The sequence below is a fragment of the Patagioenas fasciata genome, chromosome 3, assembly GCF_037038585.1.
Source record: "Patagioenas fasciata isolate bPatFas1 chromosome 3, bPatFas1.hap1, whole genome shotgun sequence".
NCBI lineage: Eukaryota > Metazoa > Chordata > Aves > Columbiformes > Columbidae > Patagioenas > Patagioenas fasciata.
In genome coordinates, this window is record NC_092522.1 from 60,456,349 (window position 1) to 60,481,799 (window position 25,451).

General features: G+C 37.5%; 1 protein-coding gene across 3 annotated transcripts in view; it reads left to right on the forward strand.

Moving 5' to 3' along the window:
* The window catches only part of SCAF8 (SR-related CTD associated factor 8), a 159,961-nt gene that overhangs the window by 55,311 nt on the left and 79,199 nt on the right, over positions 1-25,451 (forward strand). The window contains exon 21 of one of the 3 annotated variants that reach the window (XR_010651137.2): positions 19,266-19,329. The exons of the other annotated variants lie outside the window; for them this stretch is intronic. The gene's annotated coding sequence lies outside the window, so the exon portion shown is untranslated. The remainder of the gene's footprint in view (positions 1-19,265; positions 19,330-25,451) is intronic. 3 annotated transcript variants of the gene reach the window in all.

Here is a 25,451-nt window from a genome sequence, read left to right on the forward strand (position 1 = left end):
TAAGTTTGATGTATCTGTTACCTTTCTAAGCAGACTGTGGCACTCATCTTTCACAGTACTGTATTTGAGCAGAAAGCTACATCCATAAAGATTACAAAGATGAAACGTAGCCTTAATTTGCGATAAGGAGGTGATTTCTTTGCTGAAGCCTTTTTCTGTGAAATATTGATACACTTTCATTTTTATATATAGTGCTTCCCATTGTTATTACAAAGTCAAGGAGTAGATTCTGTTAGATTCCTTTGCTTCAGTGGAGTACTATACCATTCTTCAAGTCATTTCAGTGATTTAAATTGCTTTATTTATGAAGTTAAGGTACTCTTACTCTGAATAAGGCAAGACAGGAATACTGTAGTGAAGCTTGTAATATGGCATGCACAGGCAATACTTAAGCACAGTTGGAAAATGATAGAATAAATTGTTTATAGAAATTATTTATAAAATAAGACAAGTATTTGCAGAATTATGTCAAAATACAATGTCAGCAGTTATGAACACATGCAAGGATACTTTATGCCAGCCAGCACTTAAAGTACTCATTTTCTTGATTCATTTTCCCTAACTCAAAACTTTCGGTCATCGATTTGACACTGGTAAAAATGGATCCCAAATGTAATTCTTTGTATTTTCAGTAATGTATTTAAAAATAGCATAACAACAAGAGGGACTTTTTTTATCTTTTGATGATGGGAGCTGAACAGATATAATTTTAAAACCTATTCAAAGTATCAAGAGTCATCAAGAGTAACTAGGACGATTTTTTGTTATTGTTAATTCAGGTAATGAAAGGATCTTTAGCTGTTGACATCTACTTCTGATTCTTTGGATTTTACTTTAGTCACATTTTCATTTAAGAGCTGAACTTTCACAAGTAGGCATGTACTGTGAAGCTATCTAGTTGTGTAGTTGAGAGATTGATATAAAAGACATGAAGGTAGAATATAATTTTTTAATTTGAAGTTGTTTATTTGAACAAGAATGGCAAGAGCATCTTTCCACCGTGCTACTTTACTGTATTAATTCACGTCAGCAGAAACTTTGCAATGGCGAAGAGAATATAATATTGCAAGACATTCTTAATTGTAACTAGTCATATTTCTTCTTGAAGAGTTGTCTTAGTGATGTTGTTCACTCCACTTAGTCTGTACAAGTTCTTTGGGTACTCAATAAACATTTTGAATTTTATTAACATATGTACATGATACTTCATAGTCAAGAAACGTTTACTAGAGCTCCAAAAAAGAAAATTCATGACATCTGTTTAAGAGTAATAGATTTCAGCAAAGGCATATAGAATATGAAAAGTGATTCTTGTCAGTGATCAGATAGTATGGAAGTCTCTTAATAAGGGTTTTGTTGAAGATGGTAAGCTGTAAAATTGTATTTGGTGTAATTCTTATTTTCCTTTCTATCTTTCACGAACTTGATGAAGAAGGGTGGTCTCATTGAATGTACTACTCTTAGGATCTTTTAGATCTGCTCCGCTACCAAAGATTGGAGGAGGGAAAGGAGTAGCAATTTGAACACTCTTTAAAATCAAGAGGTTGTTAAGGTCTATTGTGCCGTTGAAGACGAAAGTTTTTTCTCTTCTTAAGAAGTTTAGAATGCACATTTCAGCACTTACATAGTAACCGATATTAACAGTGTCACTGGTTTACTAATCTGATTCTGTATTTTGTCATTTTTCTCTTGAAGTTAGCTCACTAATGCTAGTTTTTAAGTCTCTCTGCCTCCTATCAGCTGAAATCAGACTAAATATCTCAGACAAGGGACTATTTTGTGCTCTATAAAAAAAAAAAAAAATCTAGTCAGTATTTTAACCTATAGGTAGGTTAGTTGAGGATTTTTTTCCTTCCTGATTTAATGCTTTAATGCTGCAGTTTTTCTCTTAAATTATTTTCTGTATACATATCTCTGTTATAAAGCGATATGTGTTCACACATAGCATGTATCAAGTTTTCTGTTGAAGTTCAGAAAAATTCTGTCTTAAGGTAATGAATCTGTGTGTTTTAAAACTAGGGTAAACTTCACAGCCATATGGATTGGTGTACTGAAGCATTGTAATATTAGAATTGTGTTGAGCATTATAAATTGTGTGTAAACCAGTGCAAAAAAAATCCTTAATAGGGCCAGAGTATTAAATGGATATAGAATTGTTAAATCAGAGGTAGATTTGTAGGGTTCATGCAGGCCATAGATGCAGGGACTTTGGATATGAATGTCACTTCTGTGCTAAAGAAGAGATCGTATCATAATTACATCTGGGAAAATAAGACATGTAGCTTTTTCTTTATTATAGCAGGAATTAAGTAGAAAAAAATCTTTGTGTTCAAAGTCTTTTCTAAAAATACATCTGCCTTTGACTAGTCCAAGGAAGCTCCATCATTGTAGCTTTAGTTGATCAAGGGAAAAAATTACTTCCAATTTATACTGTTCTGAGGTAATTAGCAAACAGGATGGTGCAAATATTTGTAAGATGATAAGGTTCTTGAAGAAATAACTTAATACAGATGTTAATATACCTATTTGGGTATTTTTAGGTAGTAGATACTGCACAGCATGATAAAGAGCTATCTCACTTGCAAGGAATGTACTGAACTGAGGTGTCACTGTATTATAAAAGCCAATTTTTTTGTTTGTTCCTTATTTGTGTTATCTCGCAGTCCAAATACTGACCTCATTCAGGGGTCCACTCTGAACACTGATTAGAGAATATTCTGATTAATGTCTATGTATTTTTTCTAATATGTAATACATCATATGTATTACATCACTATAATACAGACACAAACAGCCAGTGAGAAGTTGGGAGTGGTGTTCTGTGGGGCAAAATCCTCGGAAAAATCAAAAGAGGAGATTACAGAATTGGGTGAACCACCAATCTGAAACATTGCTGTTGAGGAATGTCTACTCAGTACAGAGATAATTACTGATTGAGTACCTCAGTAGTTAAAAAGGTGCATTTCACGAAAGTTTCCCAGTTTGGAAAGTCCCAGCTACAGTATCATTTGCTTTCTGCTATCTGTAGAAAATACAGTTTTCTTGATGATTATTTTTACTTTACCTTTCAGGCTATTTCCAGAGACTTTAAAATAATCTCTTAGTACTAAACCAGACTAAATAGAGTATTAAACCAGTATGTGATATATGGCTTCGCTTGTTTACCAACGGGATATTGCTGTTGACTTCATGGGATTCAGAACTTCAAATGCTTTGTCTTGTGTGTTTCAGTTTCTTCTTCAGCAGCCTTTAGAAAGGCAGGTGGTAGAAGGTTATCTGGTTCTAGTTTCATTGATTTTTCTACTGCTTTTAAGCCCAAAGCCTTCTGGGGGATAATTTTATTTTTTCTTTTTTCTTTCACATCCCGTTCCCCTGTTTAAGTATTTATGAGCAGTCACCCGTAATAAAGATTGTTTTGAGATTCTGAGAGTATGGTGGAAGAGATTGTACAAAACGTCTGAAAAAAACTACAGGTGTTGTCTAGTCCTGTGCTAGGAAATTCATGGAGTGAAAGAAAGCGAGCAAATTAAAGCTGGCTCTCTCAAAATGATGGCACTAAGTAGATCTTCTCACTGCAGCACGTACAGCAGCCCTGTAATACGTGGTCACTGTTCTTTGTTTAGAATCCATTAGGTCCTCTGGCTTTCTTTTCCTAATCTGCTTACTGTTTTTTAGACAGGTTGTCTTTTAAAGAACATTTTTTCCTCAAGTGATTTAAAGAAAAATTAATGCATTAGGTTAATGAAGTTTTCTTATTTCATTTTAGAATGTGATACCTATCTCTTCAATAAATTTTCTCTGATTAAAAATTCTTACATTTCTGTATTAACTAGAATAGAAATAAGAATGGATGACATGTAAAAAAAGGAAATAAAATTTTTATCCAAAATTACGTATTTTTGTCATGATAGTCTGGCTCCAGCATGTTCAAGAACATAACTAAAACGGCATTTTTCACACCACCTAGCAGTTTCTGCTGGCTCTGAAATGCACCCTGAAAAGTTACACAGAAGTAAGAACAACCTCAGGATCTGTCCCGTGCAATACTTGCACACTGTGGTGAATGCCCAGGTCTTGCGTTTCCCTTCCCTATTCCTTACCTTGTCATCAGATATTTTAGTCTTTCTTAAAATCACAGTGAAGAAATTTGACCACCAAATTGTCTGAAAATGATGAATTTCACTTTTCACAACTTTGAGAATTAATTTGTTCTATATGTCTCTCATCTTGCTACAGAAAAGCAAGCAAACATAAATCCAGAAGGAACAAATATGTGAAAGAAATTTTCTAAACATTTCTAGCATTTAATTGGTAAGAAAATAACACCCAAGGAAAGTCTGCTAGAGAACTGGAAAAGTCTTAATTTGTGGTTTGTTTTACCATTTGATTGGCATTTTTTGAAAGCCATCTATTTGAAAACTATTTTTGTAGAGCTTTGAAATTACACATCTTGTCTTACAGTAACTGTCTAGTGTTGACCTGAGCTACATACAGCAAGATACACACAATACATTAGAACTTATTATTGTTGAGCTATTGCTGTATGTGTATACATCAATTTTAATAGAATCTTCTGGAAAGCTTAGCCCCAGTATTTACAGTCTACACCACAGGAAAGGAAACACAAAGTACAGTATGAGCTCTTGCTGTACCTGTTACACTCCTGGTGTTCCCTGGAACTGACATGTTTTGTGTTCCGCTCTTGCTGTGTCAAAAGAGTCAAAGTTAGACATGCATGTGCTTGCGAGATTTAAGTGCACATCATCTCTGAAAATCAGGTGAATATTTAAAAATTTAAACATTAACTTAGGGTTCTAAATTTAGTTTCCTGTGAAACGTTCGGTTGGTTACACCACATTTTTACTGTTGTAACTATATGGTGCTCAGGATCTGATTTTTTTTTTCTTTTTTTTTTTTTTTAAGTAAGATGAAGCAAGGTATTGCTGCATATATAGGAAAGGCTCAGTCTTGTTGATGACCAATTTTGTTATGTGAGAGTATAAAGCTTCTGGTGCTCTGATGGACTGTGACAGAGAAAACCATAATTACTCTGGTGCCTGGAGGGTGGGCTGGGCTGGGCTGGAGCCATATACACACAAGGCTCCCACTCACCCAGGGATCAGGGTTCTCTTTTCTGCCCAAGCCACAGCATTACTACAGGCAGCAGGATAGTCTTTTTATGGTGAGCTTTGTCACATAGTTAATATTTATAAATAGGAGAAGTATTTAAAGTTAGCTAATATGTTTTTTGAGTTAATCATTGCTGGTGAGTCAGATTTGTGAACCAGGTGCTCTACTTTAAAGGAACCCTGTTACAAGCAAGCAAGAGGAGAGATTATTAAACCACTGTAGGTGCTTGCTTGGATTGTTCTGAAGTAGAATCCTATCTGAAGATATTACAGGTGTGGTATTCCTACTTCTTGGTCTCCTTATCTGCAAAAAGGCCAAGAGTGAAATTATGAAACTTTTTATAGTAGTGACCTTCTAAAATACTAGCAGTAGGTGGATACCTCAAATATACCATTCACTTGCATTTGCTTTCCTGTACCTCATGTGGTCTTGACCATGCTTGGTTACAGCGGGCACAGAAGTGCTATATCTCATTGTCATCCCTTCTCCTAACCAAGATATTCTTAGGTCTCTTCCAGTGGCCTTTTGAATCCTTCTGATGCCACTGTTTTTTAGAGTTTGAAATAGGAAATTTGGTATGTTTTCTTCTGACACAAAATCTCTACTGCAGTGATAAAATACTTCCCCAATTTGTACTTGCATTTTTTTTTGCAAAAGCCCTTTGCAATGAGCATTTCAAAGCTATTATTGTAGCATGGTTTCCAGTGTCTTCAGTCAGAAAGTAAAGTTTTAATGGGTTTTGAAGGAACAGTTTCCATGTATTCTTGCTATTCCTTTATGCTTTCCCCATCGACATAAAGCAGTGGTGTCCAGCCAGCCACTGTAGCCTAGTTGCTCTTCTTATTAAGAGGGAAGGTCCAGTGTGTCCCCAAAAGATATTTGCACCTTGTGTGAAGAGCAGCCCTTCAGGGTATGTACAGCAAGAGGAGCATGTGAGAAGAGTGAGCCTCTCTTGCCAGGACACCTTAACCAGTTTTTGAACCCCTCTTTGCAGCAAGCCCCTGGTTATAGGAAGATGAGAATGGCAGCTGGATGAGTTGCTCCCTGAGTTAACTATCATCTGTACTGGAGCTCAGGGACCTGATGTGAATTACAAGGCCAGCAGCTGGCTATCGCTTTTGTGAAGTGTGACCAGTTTGGATGTATTTGTTCTGGACACTTGGAATACCAAGCAAAGCTCTAATCTCTGCTCTTACCCATGAAGTACACAGATACTGGGTATTGCTGGCTCTTGTCTGTGACATAAGGCAAACAGTCCATTCCATGTGCACCTTTTTTGTCTTTTCAAAACCAAAACGCCCCTTCACTAATTATTCTTTCTTGCATAAAATAGAGCTGGTTTAATAAAATAGTGGTGAGAGGAGTTGCATATCCCCTGCTCACAGAAGTAATCAATATGGTGAAGTTCCTATACTCTACACTAGTGCAATTAAATTGGTTGTCTTCAGGTGGTGGTTAAATCTTGCCTGTATGACAGTATTTCTATAAGAAAGCGCATATGTTCTGACTGTGCAGACTGCAGTACAAGGAGTTTGAATTAGTTTCTTTCTTTTACCTTTTATACTGTTATTATTTGTATCCTGTATCCCTGCACATTGGTTCTATGTACAATGTGCTCCTTGAAAATATTTTTTAGTAGTCTATAAGCTTTCTTCTCTCAAAAATGACATTTTCTACCTTTATCTCCCTCTGAGTGTATCACAACACAATGGAGTACCAAGAGGATGCAAAACTGCCAAGCAGCAGCAGAATAGCACAGTAACTGAGAAATCTGTTCTAGCAGGACTGAAGAGTGAGTTGTGTGCAGAAACAGGAGAGATCTTTAAAGTTCAGTCGCCTTACTTGTGGTTAGGGATGTAGTATTTTATTCTGCAGTCAAAAACTATGAAAACAAATCCCTGGGCAGTAGCAAGCTGTCATGTGACAGTATCACAGGACTTTTCTTTCCAGAGATCCTGGTTTTATAGTAATTAAAACAGTATAGAAGCTCCTTTCACAAAGATGCAAAATGTTGTATATTCTAAAACATTTTCTAAGCAATTGCTGATTTATTTTTATTTATTTATTTTTTTAGTGATGAAATGCACTTGAGATCTGATGTTCCTTCCTTTGGTGTTTTAGTACTGATTAAATATGGTTCTAGAAGTGTCAGCAGTGACCAAAGGGAGATTACCATGGTGTTGAACTGTGAAATTAAAGGCTTTATGGAGGATATTAAGTGAAGTTTCTGGGCTTTATGTGTGTTTTCACTTGGTTATAAAGTGGAATTGGGGCCCAGCTATCTGGCTGTTGTTGAGGTTTAACACTATTTGACATTTTGTTTTGCTTTAGGTTTCGGTAATTTCAAATGTGCAAGAGTTTAGGTTATGTCAGTTTTACAGACCACAAAGGTTCATGTGTAACTCTGAGAACAGTCAACAGGAGTCATGTAAACTGAGGAGAAATGATCATTGCAGGCCATGCTGTTTGAAAAAGCTATGTTAAACAGGGAAAAACTGATTCTGAAAACAAGAAATGCTGAATCCTGTGTTTATGAGAGTAGGGTGTTTTTCTTAGTTTGATGGAAGCCATAATGAAAAACAGATGAAATAGCTGGTAGGAAAATATGTGACTTCTTTTTTTTCAAAAAAAAAAAAAAAGTAATCACTGACTTCAGTTTCTTTGCTAAGATCTTTAAGATTAGTCTGACTTTTTTCTTGAAAAAGAACAGAACACTTGAATCTAACAAAATGCTTATTTTAAAGTCTTTGGAAAGTGCAAGTAGACTTCAACTAGTAAGAAGCTACAGTAAAAACAAAGGGACAGTAATTCGTAACCTGCATCTTTGAGCAAGGGATGCTACCCAATAGTTTTTCTTTTTGTAATTTCAAAATAAAAAGTTTTTGCAAATATTTAGTTCTTTTAATTTTTGAAAGTAATTTTTGTATCTCTTTTTACTCGCAGTTAAGATTTTACTTCTATATTAGCTTTATTTGCAGAGAGGTGGTTGCTTGCTGCTGTGAAACCAGCAGAGGGGGCACAGAGCATACGTAGTCGTGGCTGTGTCTTCACAACCCACCGTGGTGTTGATCTGTGAACACTCGATAGCCAACCTCTTAAGCCCTCTTCAGGTGAGATACCATATGACTTGAATATGATTCTCGAAATAATTCCATCCAGTTTGTGTGTGCACCTGCGAATGGGGGGGAATTTTTCCCCTCCGTTGTCTGCCAGGCTCAGGGTAATGTGCAAGTTCCTGCAGACCTGGCCTTAAACCCTGGTGTGATTATCAGGGATTACACAGTTATCATTTTCACATCTCAAAGCTTACTTTAAAAAATATTGGTGAATCTTAGTACTTAATCACTATGATACCTTATGAGAAAGGTCTGTGAAAACGGATGGTTGGATATTTCTCTGCTTTTTTGACACTGCTGACCCTGAACTGCTCTAGTGCAGAGGCTCTGCTGATGGCAGCCGCCCTCCCTCCTCACTCCCACCTGCTGGTGTTCCCTGCTGACTCCCAGGTCCTGTTTTATACAGCCCATGACAAAATAGCTCCAGGACTTAGAAAGCTTCTAAAAGTTTGGTTCCTTTTACAAGTCCTGGGCTCCTCTTGTCAGAGTGCTTCTGCTTTGCTTGATCCTGAAACACTTTTTATGTTACTCATCAGAGAAACATGGTCAGGAGAGCTACATTCAGAAATGTAGATGAGGGAATCTGCTTTTCATTATCTTCAGAGTATTTTTTCACATGTAGAAGTGCTCTTTTAACTTCTGTTTAGTAAGTGTTATTATGTTGAGTACTTTCTATTTTATTTTTTAACAGTATAATATATAATGTCTGGAAGGAGACCAATCAAGTATGTCACTGGAAACAACTGGGTAAAGAGCTTTTACCTAAAACTGTCTGCTCTAGTCTGGGGATTAGGATCTGAGGTGCTTTGTAGATTTCTCACAGCTTTTAGTTGGATCATTTTGATCCTGTTTTGTATATTATTCCCCTATATTTACATAGCCCCTCAATAAGAGCAGTTTTCTTTGTAGAGTAACATTCATGTGCTTCCATGTATTTAGAATAATAGATCAGATCTGTCTCTGGACACAAGTATATGAGTGTTCTAACCCAGTAAAATATTGCTAAAATTTGTTTCCAAACTAGGAATGTTGTAAATATGTTCATATGTTTTAGATATTTCTGGATGACGTGGCTCTGATGACACATTTTAGCAGACAGGGTATTTCCATCACAACAAGGCTGGCGGGGGATCTGGAGCACAAGTCTGAGGAGCGGCTGAGGGAACTGGGGCTGTTCAGCCTGGAGAAAAGGAGACCGAGGGGAGACCTTATCGCTGTCTACAACTACGTGAAAGGAGGTTGTAGCATGGAGGGTGTTGGTCTCTTCTCCCAGGCAGCAAGTGATAAGACAAGAGGAAATGGCCTCAAGTTGTGCCAGGGGAGGTTTAGATTGGATATTAGGAAAAATTTCTTCATGGAAAGGGTTGTGAAGCACTGGAACAGGCTGCCCTGAGAAGTGGTGGAGTCACCATCCCTGGGGGTGTTTAAAGGACATGTAGAGATGAGGTTCTTAGGGACATGGTTTAGTGCTAGAGTTAGGTTATGGTTGGACTCGATGATCTTGAGGGTCTCTTCCAACCAAAATGATTTTATGATTGTCAGCCGTGTAGAAAATTGGTGTACTGACACGTAATCAAGTACTAATCTGGAGTAGTCCGGCAGCTCTCAGTAACAGCGCCTCTCCCAATCCTGTCTCCCTGACAGGGATTCCCCTTCCCTGGCAGCAGCTCCTGGCAGAGCTGGGGCTCTCCTGCCGTTCCTTGAGAGCTGTTGCAGCGCTTGTCTGTGCAACCCCATTTGTGTCTTGGTTGTGATGTCCATCCACATATCCTACCAATTGCAACAGTTCAGAAATGAGATAGTAGCTGTAATCTTCCATTTTCAGCTATAAGCCAGTCTCTAATATCAGTGCTGTGAGAAAGACTAGGAATGCTTTAAAATTTTTTTTGCGTAGTGTTTGGTCATTTATATGATGAAGTGTAACGAATAACACAGTCCTGTGGCTTTAGTCAGTTACAAATTTGCTCAAAATGGGTAGTATTTATTTTACTACACTCATCTAAAAGATTTCTTAATGAAACCATTGCCGTTATGTACTCCATTTTAACAATTAATGTATTGCGATAATGAAGATATCATACAACGTGAAAATTATTTCTATGTATGTATTAGTATTTAATAACATATTCAATACTTTGACTATATTAAAACTAGCACATTTTACATATTGTTTCAGTAGCTTAATGTAAAATACATCATAGGTATTAAGACAAAAAAGGAGCCTTTGTAAGTTTAACGTGTAGGACCATACAGCTATGGCACCTAAGTGACCATAACTTAATTTCTGTAAGAATTATCTTAGGGAAATAATTATCTTTACATTTAGTTCCATGATGTAAACGTTATTATACATTTATCATCAGTATGATACAGTTGCATAATGCTACTTTGAAGGATTTTTTTTATGCCACAGTGAAGCACTTTTATCCTCTGTTCGATTTTACCCTTATGTTTGGCTGAGTTTCTGATGCTTGGCTGTTTGAATAAGTGCCTAATTCTCTGAATTAGCCTGCCATAAATCACTGAAATACACTCATTAGCTCCATTTCCTGTTAACATGTTCCTGCTTTGTAATTTCTCCTATTTGTAACTTTTTTCAAAAACATCTTGTTTTTCCAGCATCTTGTTGGAATCAAGATCATTGTATCAAACACGACTTGATTTTTGCGTGTTTCTAGCACGCTAAGCTCCTTTCTAGCTGAGTTACACTGTAATTAAATGTCTTACTTTGCATCTCAAAGCTTTTAAAAAGAATTCTTTGTATTATTGCTTGTAAGAAAAATCTTTAATTATTCAAATTGGGGCTTATTTTTGTAACTCCTATGTGAAATCAGAAGTCCAAAACTGCAGTTGCCCTAAAAGCCTTTTCTTGTGGGTGTTACAGACATTGCTCTATGCTCTTCATCTCCCCACCTCAACTGATTGTCCTTGTAGAGGCAGGAACATCTCAAACCAGCCCTGGAGAACATTGATTTATATAACTGGTATAGCCTCCAGTTTTGAAGTTTCTTCAGCCTGCTGAGATCCCTGAAAATGTTTTAAAGTTAATTGATCACTTGAATGTCAAACAGCACATTTCAGCGTACTTGTGGTGGGGTTTGCTTTCCTTAGGTAGTTCTTATCTCTCTCTTAACCACAATCCATTGGTCTGGGATGCACAGGCTGGAAACCAGTGACTTAGGCAGCTCATTATGTATATAATGCCGGCAGTTCTTTCTTTTCCAGATAAATACTGTTTCTGCCCTAAAGAACACTCAGGTGCCAGTGAGGTAGCTAAAACCTGTGATGTCTCTGACCCTGGCTTACTGAACAAGGCGGATTCTGCAGGGTAGTGCAACGTCTAGTTGCAAGTGCAGTAGGTTTGAAGGAGGAGTGATGAAAGGAAGTTTGCATCTTAAAGAAGCAAGTGATTTTTGAGGTCTGCTTACTCTACTAAACTCAGAATCTCATTCATAATACAATTAGTTTGAATACAGTTTGGGTCAGTTGAGATTTGCCTTCAAGAGAGTGTTGAATCTATATTGGTTTCCTTAGTCCAGTGTTCCCTTTACTACATTGGAATGCTATTTGGATTTTGTATTTCAGTTTTTTCACAATGCTTTGTACTCAATGCATCAAGAGCAGCCCACGGGTTTACTCTTACAATGTTGAAATGTGAAAGGAAGCACCAGAAAAATAGAGATTTTCATATTATAACCGTCATTGTGAGTGACTAATTTCTTATTAATCTCTTTATTAAGATCTTCCATGTTTTCCTCTGAAGTTCTAATTATTTCTAATTTTTCCCCCACATTGTAGTGAATATCTACTCAGTCTGTTCAAGAACAATGTGACTGTACTATTCTCTGCAGCTACAGAGTATGGATTAAATTGTATTCTTTACTCTGAATTAAACAAAGGAAGTAAAAGGATAATCTGGTTTTACACCTTTCTGGGCTTTTAGAGTATAAATACACTCTCGGTTTGCAGGTGGACATCAAGTCTTGTCAAATACAGAATCAAAAAGGTGGTTTTTTTAAACTGTTGCTTGAAAAAAAAAAACAAGCTAGTAGATTTTTTTCCATTGAGTCTTTTAACAGAAATCCTAATTTGCCCAAATAGTAGTAAAGAGGCATTTTAGCACTTTTATTTATATCCACAATGAAAGAAACTTTTGCAAGTCCATTTCCTTTTGTTAGAATCGGTTGTGTGAAGAACGTGCAAAGAGTACTTTCCAAACAGCAATATCCAGATTTGATACCCTAGAGCAAGGATATCAAACTCCTTTGCACCAGGGCCTCATCAGCCTTCTGGTTGCCTTCGAAGGGCTGCATGTAATTTTAGGACTCTATGAATGTAACTACTTCTACGTTTATACAGTTCTAAAATTACATTCAGCCCTTCGAAGGCAACCGTGAGGCTGACGTGGCCTCCAATGAAAATAAGTTTGACATCCCTGCTATAGAGATTATGCTGTTTGTTTGGTGCTCTAATTGCCTTTATCAGGGTAGTGCAGTAGGTCCAGCAAGCATGTCTGGACAGGTCTCCCTCTGTGTGGGACCAACGGTAGCAACTGTGTCATTCATAACCTTGTTTTGTCACTTGGGCTGCTCCTTCACCATCTGGCCACTGTGTTAGTGAGGGCATATCAGTACAGTAAAATCTCACATGGTCCCTTCCACCTCTCAGAAACCCCACTTCTGAACTCTTCTTGTAGCAGAGAGAAGGAAAAGTTTTGCAGCTTCCGGATTTTCTGGGTCAGGCTACCCGACTCCCATTGAGACAGAAGAGAAGCAGCTTTTGAATGTGTAGTGAATGGTAACGGGAGAGGTGGCAAGTGGGATGGCATCTGAGACAGCCTGGTGGCGCATAATGGGAGAGCACAAAGCCCCCTCTCCACAGCAGAGTCAGGGGAATAAGGGCATGGACGGGCTTTTGTACGGTCACTTTGTTCACGTGGCAGGCGAAGGAATACTTGTGGATGTACCAAAGAAAGCCGTGTTGCCTGTGTAAAGCAAAAGAGAAACTTCATTGCATAGGTAACCATAAAGCAAATGGAAATTTGATTAGGTCTTCGAATACTGCTTACAAATAACAACTATGCATAGATTCAAAGGGTGGGAATTGAAGATTACTAAAAATTATCACCTTGAAAATAAGATACATAGTATTTAAAATTCTGTTAGAAATAAGAAATCAAGACCTGAATATGTATTAAGCTAAATAAATTTATTTTGATATACAATATGCTCAGAGGAAGAACTGTAATGGTTCTATCAGTGTGTTTAGGTGGTCGTTTTGGGAAGAGTAAACCTAGCTACAGGAGAAAACAAAAAAAATGAACACAAGATTAAATAAATGAACAAAATAATCTTTTTTGCCAATTTAAATGACTTACAAAACAAAAATTAAAATAATTTCAACTTAAACAGTCTATCTAAAGTTAATGTTACTTTTCCATGTTTTGCCCTGACACTGTAAATGCTAGACCTGAGGTTCCCTGGCCACCTTCTCATGGCACCATACCAGGGGACACCTGCAGGCCGGTGGCTGCGTTCCTGTTCCAGGTGCCTGGACTGTGGATACAGCTGCTCAGCAGCTCCGTCACCCATGTTCGGGATGTGGGCTGTCCTGGGAAAGTGCACATTGCTGTAGTGGTGGGGAGGGAAGGAAGGAGAAGGCTGTCTGTCTACCTCTTTGTTGGCCAAGTAAATGCAGGTGCAGAAAGTTCTCCTTCCTGTCAGAGCAAAGCACAAGCTTTCCCTGGGATTTTCCAGGGGAGGATGTACTGCTCAGTGAATAGTATCAGTTTTCAAAGGTCAGCTTTCTTAAAGATACTTAAGGTATCAAGAAAATACTTCTTTTTTACACGCTCATGTCATTAGTTTATGATCTACCCACCCTACTGTTGCTCATCTGCCAGTGGACCTGCCCATAACAAAGCCCCAGCAAGGTGATGTTTCCCAAATGAGTTTCTTTGAAACACGAAATCTCAGACTCATCCTACTGAGAAACAGCTCTCCTGGCAACATGAAAAACCTTGAAGGAACTGCTGCTTCTCATTTCATTTTATGGCTCTCCCATCTTTCTTTTAATGCTTATAAAAATCTGAGACACCCAGGAGAAATCATAGTATCATTTGGAAGGAGTCAACAAAATTGCTTATTGTTATATCCAGTTCTCAGTCTCCAACATGACAAACGTTTTACTGCCTAGAAAAGGGATGAGGTTTTGAGAGAAGGATCTCTGTATGTCTTCTCTGAAACATTTGTATTTTACACTGTTATGCTGCAAATTTGAGCTTGCATGTGAAAGTATGAAAGGAACTGGTAAAGAAAAGGGTCTGCTTTACTGGGGGTTTTGTGGTTTTTGGGGCATCATGGTTCCCCATCGTTGCTCCGGGCAAGTTCTATATCCCTAACAAAAATATGTTGTTCTAAAGCATCTCTCAAATATCCAATGCCAACATGACTAGGGCCACTAACTTAAATTAACTCAGAGATCACTATGGAGAGCAAGGCTTAGTTATGATAGAAATTGTTCTCAGACTGTTGAGACGTCTACCTCACCTGTTCCTCAAATTCCTGCCTGATGTCAAATGAAGCACTCGGTAATTTCTGGTGACACACGGGGCCATCAGCGCTGGTGTCAGGACCAGTTCCTTGTCCTGCTCGGCCGGTCTTCCCCCAGGGTGGGGAACACACCCCTCAAACTGGCAGAGGAGCAGAGTCCCAGCTGTTGCCTCTGCCTCAGTACTGTCCATGCTCATTAGATCAGGGGTGTCAAGCCCATTTTCACCGGGGCGGCCGCATCAGCCTCGCGGTTGCCTTCAAAGGGCCGAATGTAATTTTAGGCCCATATAAACATAAATACTCCTACAATCTGTAAATACTCCTACAATCTGTAAATACTCTTACATTTATACGGGCCTAAAATTACATTTGGCCCTTTGAAGGCAACCGCGAGGCTGATGCGGCCGCCCCGGTGAAAATGGGCTTGACACCCCTACACCAGAGTATAAAGTGTTTTTTTAATAATAGGAAAAAATGTACTGCCCAAGTATGTAAACAGGTAGCTGGGAAAATAACCGTATGGTAGAATTGAGTCCAGATGAAGTATTTACAGTTAGATTAGATTCTCTTCTAGTAAAGATGGTTTGAAAAGTGTTAGACCATTCCTTGTTGGGGGCAGGTTGATGAATTTAAGAAAACTTATGACCAATTCCTGACAGCTCAAATTATGCTACTATGGAGCAGACAGCATGTTTTTTTCCTTTCTATGTGTAAGCTGATGGATGTTGTTTTGGTAGCTACTGATTATATTATCTATAGTGGCCATCTGAAAGCAATAATTAAGCATTACTGAAATATGGTATGTAATTTAAAGCTCTCATGCCTTCTTTCGTCCACATTTAATCTTTGACAGTTTTCAGAATCAAACCATATTTGAAGAGGTTGAAGGTCAATGCTGACAAAAAGAGCATAAAAATAATCCATTGAAGACATGAGCAGCTGTGAGGGTGCTCATTTAGACACTCATCAGTGCTTTAAGTGCCTTTCGATTTCTCATTAATACTTTGAAAAGTGGATTGAAGTGCTTCCCCTGTTGATTGTCCTGTTTGTTTCAACGACTCCTTTTATGATTAATATGAAATTTAAGAATCTAGATACTAGTCCAGCAAAGTCTATAAAGTGTGACTAGTCTGATTGGAATAGCTGCAATTTCTTATATGCTTAAATTTAAACACATGTGATTGCATAGTTGCAGTAGTGCCTATTTGAAAGGCAATAAATAAGGCAAATATAGAGAAAAAGAAAATAATGTAAGCAACAGTTGTAAAACATAAAAGATAAGTTTAAAAACAATACTTACGTAAACTTGATTGCTAGTTTACTTGGTGGAAGCATGATTGGTAGAGCAGTGACAAGTTTTAAAGTCTGATGCGGTTAAACACACCACTAGTTTGTCCTTTTGTTCAGTTCATGTTTGTTTCCCAGTTTTCTGTTTTCCTGACACTGTAGTTCAAGGTAGATGAGCTTGTGAAATGTTTTGTTTTGTTTTTCTAATGAAACTTTTTTTTTCTATGCTAGAATGTGCAATGCTATTCAATTTTTTTAAAAACCCAACATTTCATGGAACTGGGTTGATTTCCCTAAGTTTCATGTTACAATGTTATACAGAAACTGCTGTCCCCCCAGCAAGCTCTTACTTGATGGAGTTACCTTTGGCAAATTTGGAAATATTTCACATAAAGGAGTTTAATCTTCTGAAATACACTGTGCATTATCTTTCACAAATCATTTCTTGAGATTCTCTTTCTTCCCATCTGCTTTCAGCAGAACATTTTTGATAGAAGCAGAAGGCAGATTGTCAATTAGCACTGTGAGACATTATACCTTCTGTGGCTTTTTAATTAGGTTTTAATAAAGCAAGTATGTTTTCCAGGTTGCAGGATTTTTAACTGAGACAGATTTTAGTGATGTTTTGTTTACGTTTATTAACCTGTGTTTTATTACCTACAAATGAGTGTCCGTAAACCTGGGTATTGTCTAAGCAAATATCTTGTCACCAAGATCCCTGAAGTTTTAATTACGGTGTTCCCGATATCTGACTGGATTTAGTCCAGTATGATATTTAGCTTTACTCTCTTAAACAGACTAACATTTACAGCGCTTTTAAGTCCATATTGGACAGTCAGGATATAGTTGTAAATAGCTGTGCATCCTTAATTTGTCTCCCTATCTGCTTTTATTTTATATGAACTTTGAAACTGTACTATTGAATTACTGCAGTGTTTAAACAGAAGAAGACTCAAACAAAGACATGATTTGTATGGAAGTAGCTATGCAAAATAAAGCTGCATTGTAGTTGCCTCCAAAAATCAATGTGTCATCACATTAAAAAAGGACTCCTCTACCATAATAATTATTTTTGCTTTCTACAATGTGAAAATTCGATTTTATTCTTGCTCTTGAAAATTTTTTTATTCAACACAGGAAACAAATGCTTCTACCTTTATCAGGTTTCTTTCGCTGACAATTGTATAACTACGAAGGTAATCAGTTACAAGACATGGCAATCTGACCTTCGTGCTAAAAACAAGACAATTTCAACCTAAGAGGCTACACAAGCCTGTCGTTGCCTTCCTTTTGAGGCATCTGTTCATCCCAAGTGTGATACAGAGCACAGTGTAAAGGCACAGTTTTTCAAAAACACAAAGTTTGTTCCCTGGCAGGTGGGTGTAAATCCCGATGGAATTGCGCCTGGGAAGTAAAGCATATTGTGAATCAAAATGTTTGATGGTTCCTGGTAGTTGTGCTGAAATCAGCCTATCTAGGATCAGATTATCACAGAATAAGCATTTTGTGCCTGCCTATAAATATGCACTTACATGGTCTTTCATGTTGGTTGTCTCTGTCCGTTCCCACAAAGTCTGATATCTCTTACGTTCAAGCTTCCCTTTAGTCTAAATCCACTCAGCTCTTGCACACACCATCACCTTATTTCTCAAGGTACTTAAGCTGGTACTTAACTTTGGGTCCAAAGATTTCAACTTGAAATAGTTGAAGTGCTATGCTGACGAAGGCTGTGTTCTCTTTGAATCATGGCCAGTTTTACCAATGTGTTGTTTTATCTTTCAGGCTCTCATGCTAAGATATTTGTAAAATAAACCAGTAAGGTCACAAAATATGGAATTTTGTGGTGGTTAGAGTTTTGTGCCTGCTGGTTTTCTGTAAATTCCTTCTTCCTTCTCCTTGTTTTGCAGAGATCAGAGGAAAGTATGATATTAACTTCCATAAACCTTGATCCCTCATTGCATCTTTATTTTTCTCTTTTTTTCTCATCACCTGAGCATTTTGACTAACGTGCTCCTGTTCCCTTGCTATGCATTCCCCATTTCAAAAGAGAAGCATCCCTGCTTTATTTCTTGCTGGAAGGGATCTAGGGCTCTCATTTACATGATATATCAATGATACAATTTCAGAATCATCAGGGGAATCGGGCATTTCTATCTGTGTTGACACCCTGTCTTATATATATCACTAATTCACAGGAATATTATCCATTATATGAATTACAGCTTACTGGGAGCTGGACTGAGCACTCTAAAGTTAAGATCGCATGTGGTTTACTGTAGGCTTGCAATGTGATACTGAACAAATTGCTTCTCTTTTGAGCATGATCTTTTAGCTGAGGATCTTTTTTGTATGTGTCAGGTTTCGTAAGAGAAGTGCTAGGAACAGACTTGGCCCTTCCTGCCACTGCTGGCAACAGCAAGTTTTGTGATGCCTTCTCATGTAACATCCTGCATGCTTTCAGGGAGACTTCAACTGAACTGGTTAGGAAAGACAAGGATAAGATGCGTTGATGTAATTTGGGAAGTTACAGGCAACTTTTCTGTCCTCGGAAGCTCATGTTTGTTTTCGGTATCCTCAGTCCCTAGTTAGGGTAGTTTCTTCAGTGTTTTTGCCACCATAAAGGTCTGTAACAATTGTTCAACTTGCAGCAATCTAAAGATGACAGGGTACATTGCAGAAAGAGGAGTATTTACTACATACATAGCATTTAGCTGGTGCTGGCATCCCACAGAGAGATTAAAGTAGGTGCCCAAAAGGTCTATCTTACAAAATTAAGAAAAGCAGGCATTTTATAAGAATTGGTGATGTCCCACTTAGCTACACCGTTGTATAAAAAACTCACCTTCAGAGTTATTCTCCTTCGTGAGTCATTGTTAACCATGCAAATGTGGTCTGCAGAGTCTCTAGAGTGTCTGAGGAATCAAAGGAGAGAATAGTTCTTACAAACTGTTGCTTTTTTGGTCATTTTTAGAATTACAGGTGCACCCCCTAGAAGTGGCTAAGGCTGAAAACAATTGTTAAATTTAAATAAATTTTAAAGGGCATTAGGGAATCAAATGTTGATGTTATCTCACTACATTCGGAAAGAAATAGAGGGTAATCAGGATGTTGCATTACAAAAGTTTCTGTATCAGTACTCTACTACTTCTTTTATATTGTTCTTGTTTTGTTTTTCTTGCAGGGACCATTAAACATTCAAATCTGAATTTCTGTGAACGGTACAGTTTCCTTAGTTGTATACATTTGTAAGTAAAACCTAATGTAATTACAGTAATTTTGACATCATAGTAGGAAAATCATGTAAATCATCATTAAAAATCATAGAAGTATGAACTTTTTTGTTATTCTACCTTGAGAGACTTTTTCAGAAAGCTGTTAGGCTTGACAGGAAAACAGAAAGAACAACTGAGTAATTGATAGGATCTGTTTAATCCTGTTTATGCATGAATTTGATTTTTCTAGGGCAAGATCTATAGTCTACATTATCATGTGAGGAAAAAGTTTCCACGTATGCAGTATGTTATCCATTCTTTACAAGTGATCAAGCATAAGAGCAGGCTTTTGGCTATGTTTGCATCACCCTCCATTTTATTTGTTTGTTTGTTTGTTTTAATGGAGAATAGGGTTTTTTTAGAGGTAATTTTGTTTAAGGCTAAAACACTGACAAGGTAGCGTGGAAATGTTTCGTTCTGCACTCTGGTTGCACACTCTGTGGTTTTCTTTTAAAGCATGTTCAACTCGTTTCTCCAATGGCTGCACAGCAGCCTATACCTAGTTACTCTGTTTCCATCCCTATATAACAGTGAAAAGGGCTGTTAGCAGCAAAGTTGGAGTAAATAAAATTATGCCTGGGCATGACCAAGTTAAACAAGTCAAAGAGTGCACAGTGGTGAATGGGTGGGTTCTCTCTGCTCCTTACAGCCTATTGAATTAATTAGTGAAATGGATTTGGGAGGTCTGTCCCTTGTCCTGCAGGCTCCATCCATCCTGGCAAGCATCTCGAGACAAATGACAGTCATGCACATAATGGTTTTTAGTCTCTTTGATGGAAAGCTCTGATCTGTGCCTTGTTTCTGTGGCGAAGCGTGAGGCATAAGGCTGGATGGGAACTCGCACGGGATCACCCAGGCTGTTTGCCTGCTTCCGGGAAGGATCAGCATATCATCTTTCATCTTGACAGGTGTTTGTCTCAATCTCTGCCATCGCTTCCGGTGACATCATTACATGTAATACCTGTAGATAACCTACTGGCAGGCTGATCATCCTTGCATTAGAAAGCTTTTCTCTGCAACTGCATAATAATTCTTGTTTTATGTATGATCAACATGGAGAACAATTAGTCACCGTCCTCTTCTCATAACAAACTTTTACATATTTTGAATATGTTATCATGTCTTCTCTTAGTCTTCACTTTTTCTAGACTAAACAATCTAATTCTTTCAGCCTTCCCTTGTTCTACATCTTTTATCATTTTTTGTGGCTTTTACCTGGACTCCATCCAACCGTCTCCTTCCTCTGACAGCCTGGTAGGCAAAGCTGGACACTAATGCAGTCAGGGTGTTGCCACTGCTAGTAAGGGAAGAATAATTACTTGATTTCTTTACAATATTACTGTGAGTATATATCAGGCTGCCTTTTTCTGCAACTGGATATCATCCTGATTTATAATTTGTTTACAGACCACTGTAACTCCCCTGCAGCTCCTTTTTGCAGTTTAATTGCCTAACAAGCTTCCTTTTTATACTTGTGCGTTTAAATTATCATTCTATGGTAATTTGCATTTCTTTTTATGGATCTAATGCATTAATTTCAGAACATTTATCCAAATTACTGTTATCACAGTGAATTCTAATCCAATCTTATAAACTGCTTGAAACGTCACCCAGTTTTGTATCGCGTCAGATTTTACAAATCTCTTTTATCACCAAAGATCCTCAAATACACAAGGCATCAGAATTACAACTACCGTGTTCTGAAAAACTTGATGAAACGTCTTTGGTTGTGCCCACCTCTCTGGTGAGCAAGCAGCAGTTATAGGACGTACTCAAACTTTTCTCAGCTTGTCACTCAGCCGGTGTTCAGTGACCCAAGGTAGCTGACACTTCAGCCACCAAAGGCAGTGCTCAGATGCTGAATTAGCCTGTGCGGAGCTCCAGATGTTGGCACCAGTATTCTCTCAGGCAGAGCTTATTTTGAACTAGCAATGTTGTTCTATGCTGTATTGCTTTTTCTAAGGTATTTGTAGGGTTTTTTCTTCTCATCCTTTCTTATCCCTGTGTCTTTGCATTGTGAATTTTTTGCAGTTCTCCCAACGTGCTAAGCTATGGGTACTTTCTGATAGCTTTTAAATTACTCCTTTGGGACATTAAGGTAATTAAACATCTCCTGGCATAGCATACTGCTCACTCACTCTGCTCTGGGTTAATTTGGTGCTGTGCCTTTAGCGCTGCCCTTCTGTAAACTCGTCCTCTTGTCTGAACCCTTCCACCCCTGGATTGCCTTTGCCTGGGGGTGTCCTGGGTTAGTCCCTGGAGCTGGCTGCAGATGCATTCCCTGCACTCACCCAGCATTTGTGTGCTCTTCCTTTCCTAGGAACCCAGAAATCTCATGGTTTAGAATCACTTTCATTTGTTGGTTTTTTTTTTCATCGCTAAATTCTTAACAGTTCTTCTACAAAGCTAAAGTTAGAAGAACACCACCACCGGTGCAATGTCTTTTATCACTTTATGGCCTGCCAGATTACTTCTTCAACAAATACCTGAGTATCTTTTTCTCCAGGAGAAATAAGAGGTGTTCAATCCCAAACTTTGTCTGTATTCTAATTTTGAAAGCCTTCTGATTTTTTGTGTGCTTTCATGGAAGTGTTCTTCCATCCAGGAAGCCAACAGAAGACTGTTTTGGAGGTTGTCTTCACTCCTTGAACTATTCAGGGGAATATTTTTATGAGCTAGTAATCTAATCCTTTCTGCAAAGCAATTGCAGCTGAAAACTGAGCCTAAAAATGGAAGCCTAACGTTGCTTTAAAATGTGTTCTGCAGCATTGTAAAATACATCTGAAAGAAGCTTCCGGAAGAACCTACAACGGGTTCTGTGCCTCGTCAGTGTAATGGCAGCCACAAAGAGATGAGGCATAACCAGCTACGACCTTACCTTTGTGACAGGTAGTCACCATGCAGCATAATAAACGTAATCTTCCCTGAGCAGCAAAGTAGAGCTAAATCTGACAGAGACTTCTACAATCTCTATGAATGAAAAAAAACCCCATATATATATATATATATATATATATATATATATATATATATATATATATATATATATACAGTAAAGAAGACAAACCCAAACTCTTTATGGCAGAACACCCAATGCGAGTGTTGGTCTCAGAGTTATAACCTTATGGTTGATCTGTCTCTTACGGGCCAAACTGCAGCCCCACATCAGCAGCCTTTTTTTTCCTTTGGGAAAGGATGTGTGTGGTTCAGCTATTTGAGCATGCTTCTTGTTTTCTTTGTTTAAAAACTGTTCTGTAAAAGTTATTTCAGACCTCTGTAAATGGATGACAAACAGCCACATTTTAGCTAGACCAGAACTTTCTTAATAACCATTTCTTACCCTGCTATGAGTGCTATTTCAGTAGCTCTGTGGGTAACAGCAGCATTTTTCTCTCTTTGGAGGCTCCAAATATTAGAATTATTTTGGAGGAGTGGTTTTGGATTCAGTTTGTATTGGTACTGATAGGTTATATATCTTGGGTATTATATAATGCCTGTAATTTAAGAGTCCACAAAGAAAACAAAACATTTATTATATTCTGAGGCATTTCCAGGGAGTGAATAACTATGATTAACTGAATAGGCCATTAGCTACCACTATTACTCTGCTCAAATGCAGCTGAAATAGCATTTCTTTATTGGTAAAAATATTTGGCAACACTGCACTCACAAAGAAAAAAAAAGAACTTTGCAAATGACATTTTTGGAAAGTCTTCTACATTCTTAGGAATCTCCAAAGAAGTTGTATTTAAAGGCACCAGACTCGATTTTCCTAGACTGAAACTTGTCAAGAAATATAAGTATATACTGTAGGTGAACATTATATCTCACCAGTCTTATGCACACATATTTAAGAATTCAATAATTAACATAGCTATGGGGATAAAGTGTTCTTTGGATTGAGTAAGTCTTCTCACTCAATTATCTCCATTATATTGTATGTATTTACTTCTGGTTAGATGTGTTTTTCCTCTGCAGTACCTATGTTTTTCCAGCTATTTATATCACTGTAGGAACATGTTCTACAATTAGAGAAAAAATTCATGCTGATTCATTTTATAATAGCAGAGTTACTAATGAAATACTGATAGCAAGATTTTTCTATTAGTGCTATGAGCCACAGAGCACAACCTAACAGTAAATTAATTACTATTTTTTCACTCCTGATTGTTGATGGTTTTTTGTTGCTGTTGGTTTGGTTTTTTTGATTTTTTGTTTGTTTTTCAATGTTATTTTGTCATTTAGATAGTTCTTTCTAGTGTATCTTAAACACCTTTTATTGCAATGTCGTCTTGTATTTAGTAAGAGCTTTGCTTACAGTAGAGGAATTTTCCTTTGTGCTGAATTTTGTTCAAAAGAAGAAACAGAGTATGTCTTCAAGGCAAAACTAAGGGTCTTGAGATTATTTTTGAATTCGATATTCTTAACAGCTTAATCTGGTTAGAAATCAGCTATCCTCTGAACTTTCTTTATCTTCCTCTGCCACAAACAACTTGTTAATATATTTTCACACTGCATAATATCAGATCTCTTCAGAAATGTTGGTGGTAGTTAGAGTAAAAAAAAAAAAAAGTTATAGTAATTAGGAAGAATATTTCTGGTTTAAATCCTTTGGTGAACAGGAATGATATGAATTTGGCTACGTTGCTCTCTGGAGATCCCTGGCATCCAGAGCAGGCGGCGTTCCTCTGCTGACTGGAGCTGATAGATAACTTTCTGCAGATTGGGTGGTCTGTGATGGATCTGAGGAACAAAGACTCTAGCTCTAGTGACTGTCTTTTTTAGGAAAAGAAATATTGTCTCTGCACAACTGAAGTTGAATTTTACTTTATTTTTCCCATTGCTTGAAAAAATAGTTTCCACTGACAATAGCATGTATGCAAAAGCTAGATTTTTAAGGACCTAATATTGAATGCCTGACAACTTTGGAACTTCATGGGATTTTAGAAGTGGCAAAAGGGATCATTTTAAAAGCAGTGATATCAAGCGAATGCAACTACCATTGCTAAAAAAAGAGTTCAAAGTCTTTGTTCATCAGAGTTAATGGAGAAGAATATAGTGATGGAGAAGTTTCTGTGTTGACCTGAAGCGTTCTTGGGTCTGTATTTAGAAGGGAAAGGTAGGCTCAGACACTGGTAAAATAATAAATTCTCTTGTCTTCTCCAATAAGATTTCTTTTGATTATTGCAGTAGTGTGAACATACTGCTTACTTAAGCATTTTCCTAATTATCTTAATTATTTATATAGAACTATTTCAGTTTTTTATTAAGAAGGATATTAAAGATTTATTTTTATTTTAAGAGCTAGTTTTAGGCATTCAGAAATGTCTGAAATGTAATATGAGTGAATGCAGAAACAAAAGCTATTGAACAGTTCATCCAGTTAAACCTCCAGTATGGATTTAATAGTAAGTCAGTGAGAGACCATAGCTGGCATAATAGTGGCCAATAGTCTTCAACAGGCACAAGAATCTTGCCTTTGTCCTGGTGCTCTGTCACCCCATAATGATTATCTGGGGTATTTTTATATGTTGTGGTATTTGATTGGAATAACTGAAATGGATGTGTGGCAACACCAATACAGATTCAACCAATGTTTTTAGAATTTGCAGAGAGACAGCTGACTAGAAAATTGAGCTAATGATCTGGAGGAAAACGACCTACATGAAGAGCATCTTCTGCTTGTTTAATGCTGGACAGATCTACCATCAATACAGACATATTTTTAGAATAACAAGATTATAAGAGTAAGAGGCATTCTGTTTACATAATTTATAAATTTTAAGTAAAGGTGCCAAAATATTTTTAGTGCCAGGCCTGACAAGATAGAATCAGCACTGGAAGTATTGGCTTTCTGATCAACAGCAGCTAAGGTCACAGAGAAGCCACAAGTAGTGACAGATCATAACTTGTACCTAAAATAAAGTTATTTAAGGGATTAATTAACGCCAAATAATTACATGTAAATGCATAGTGATATTTTCAGGCAATTTTTAGATGTTTAAGGGAAGCTCTAGGTTTCAAGGTTCACCTTTCATGGCTATTCATACATTTCTAATTCACCAGAGAGGCAATTCCTACACTGCAGCTATTGG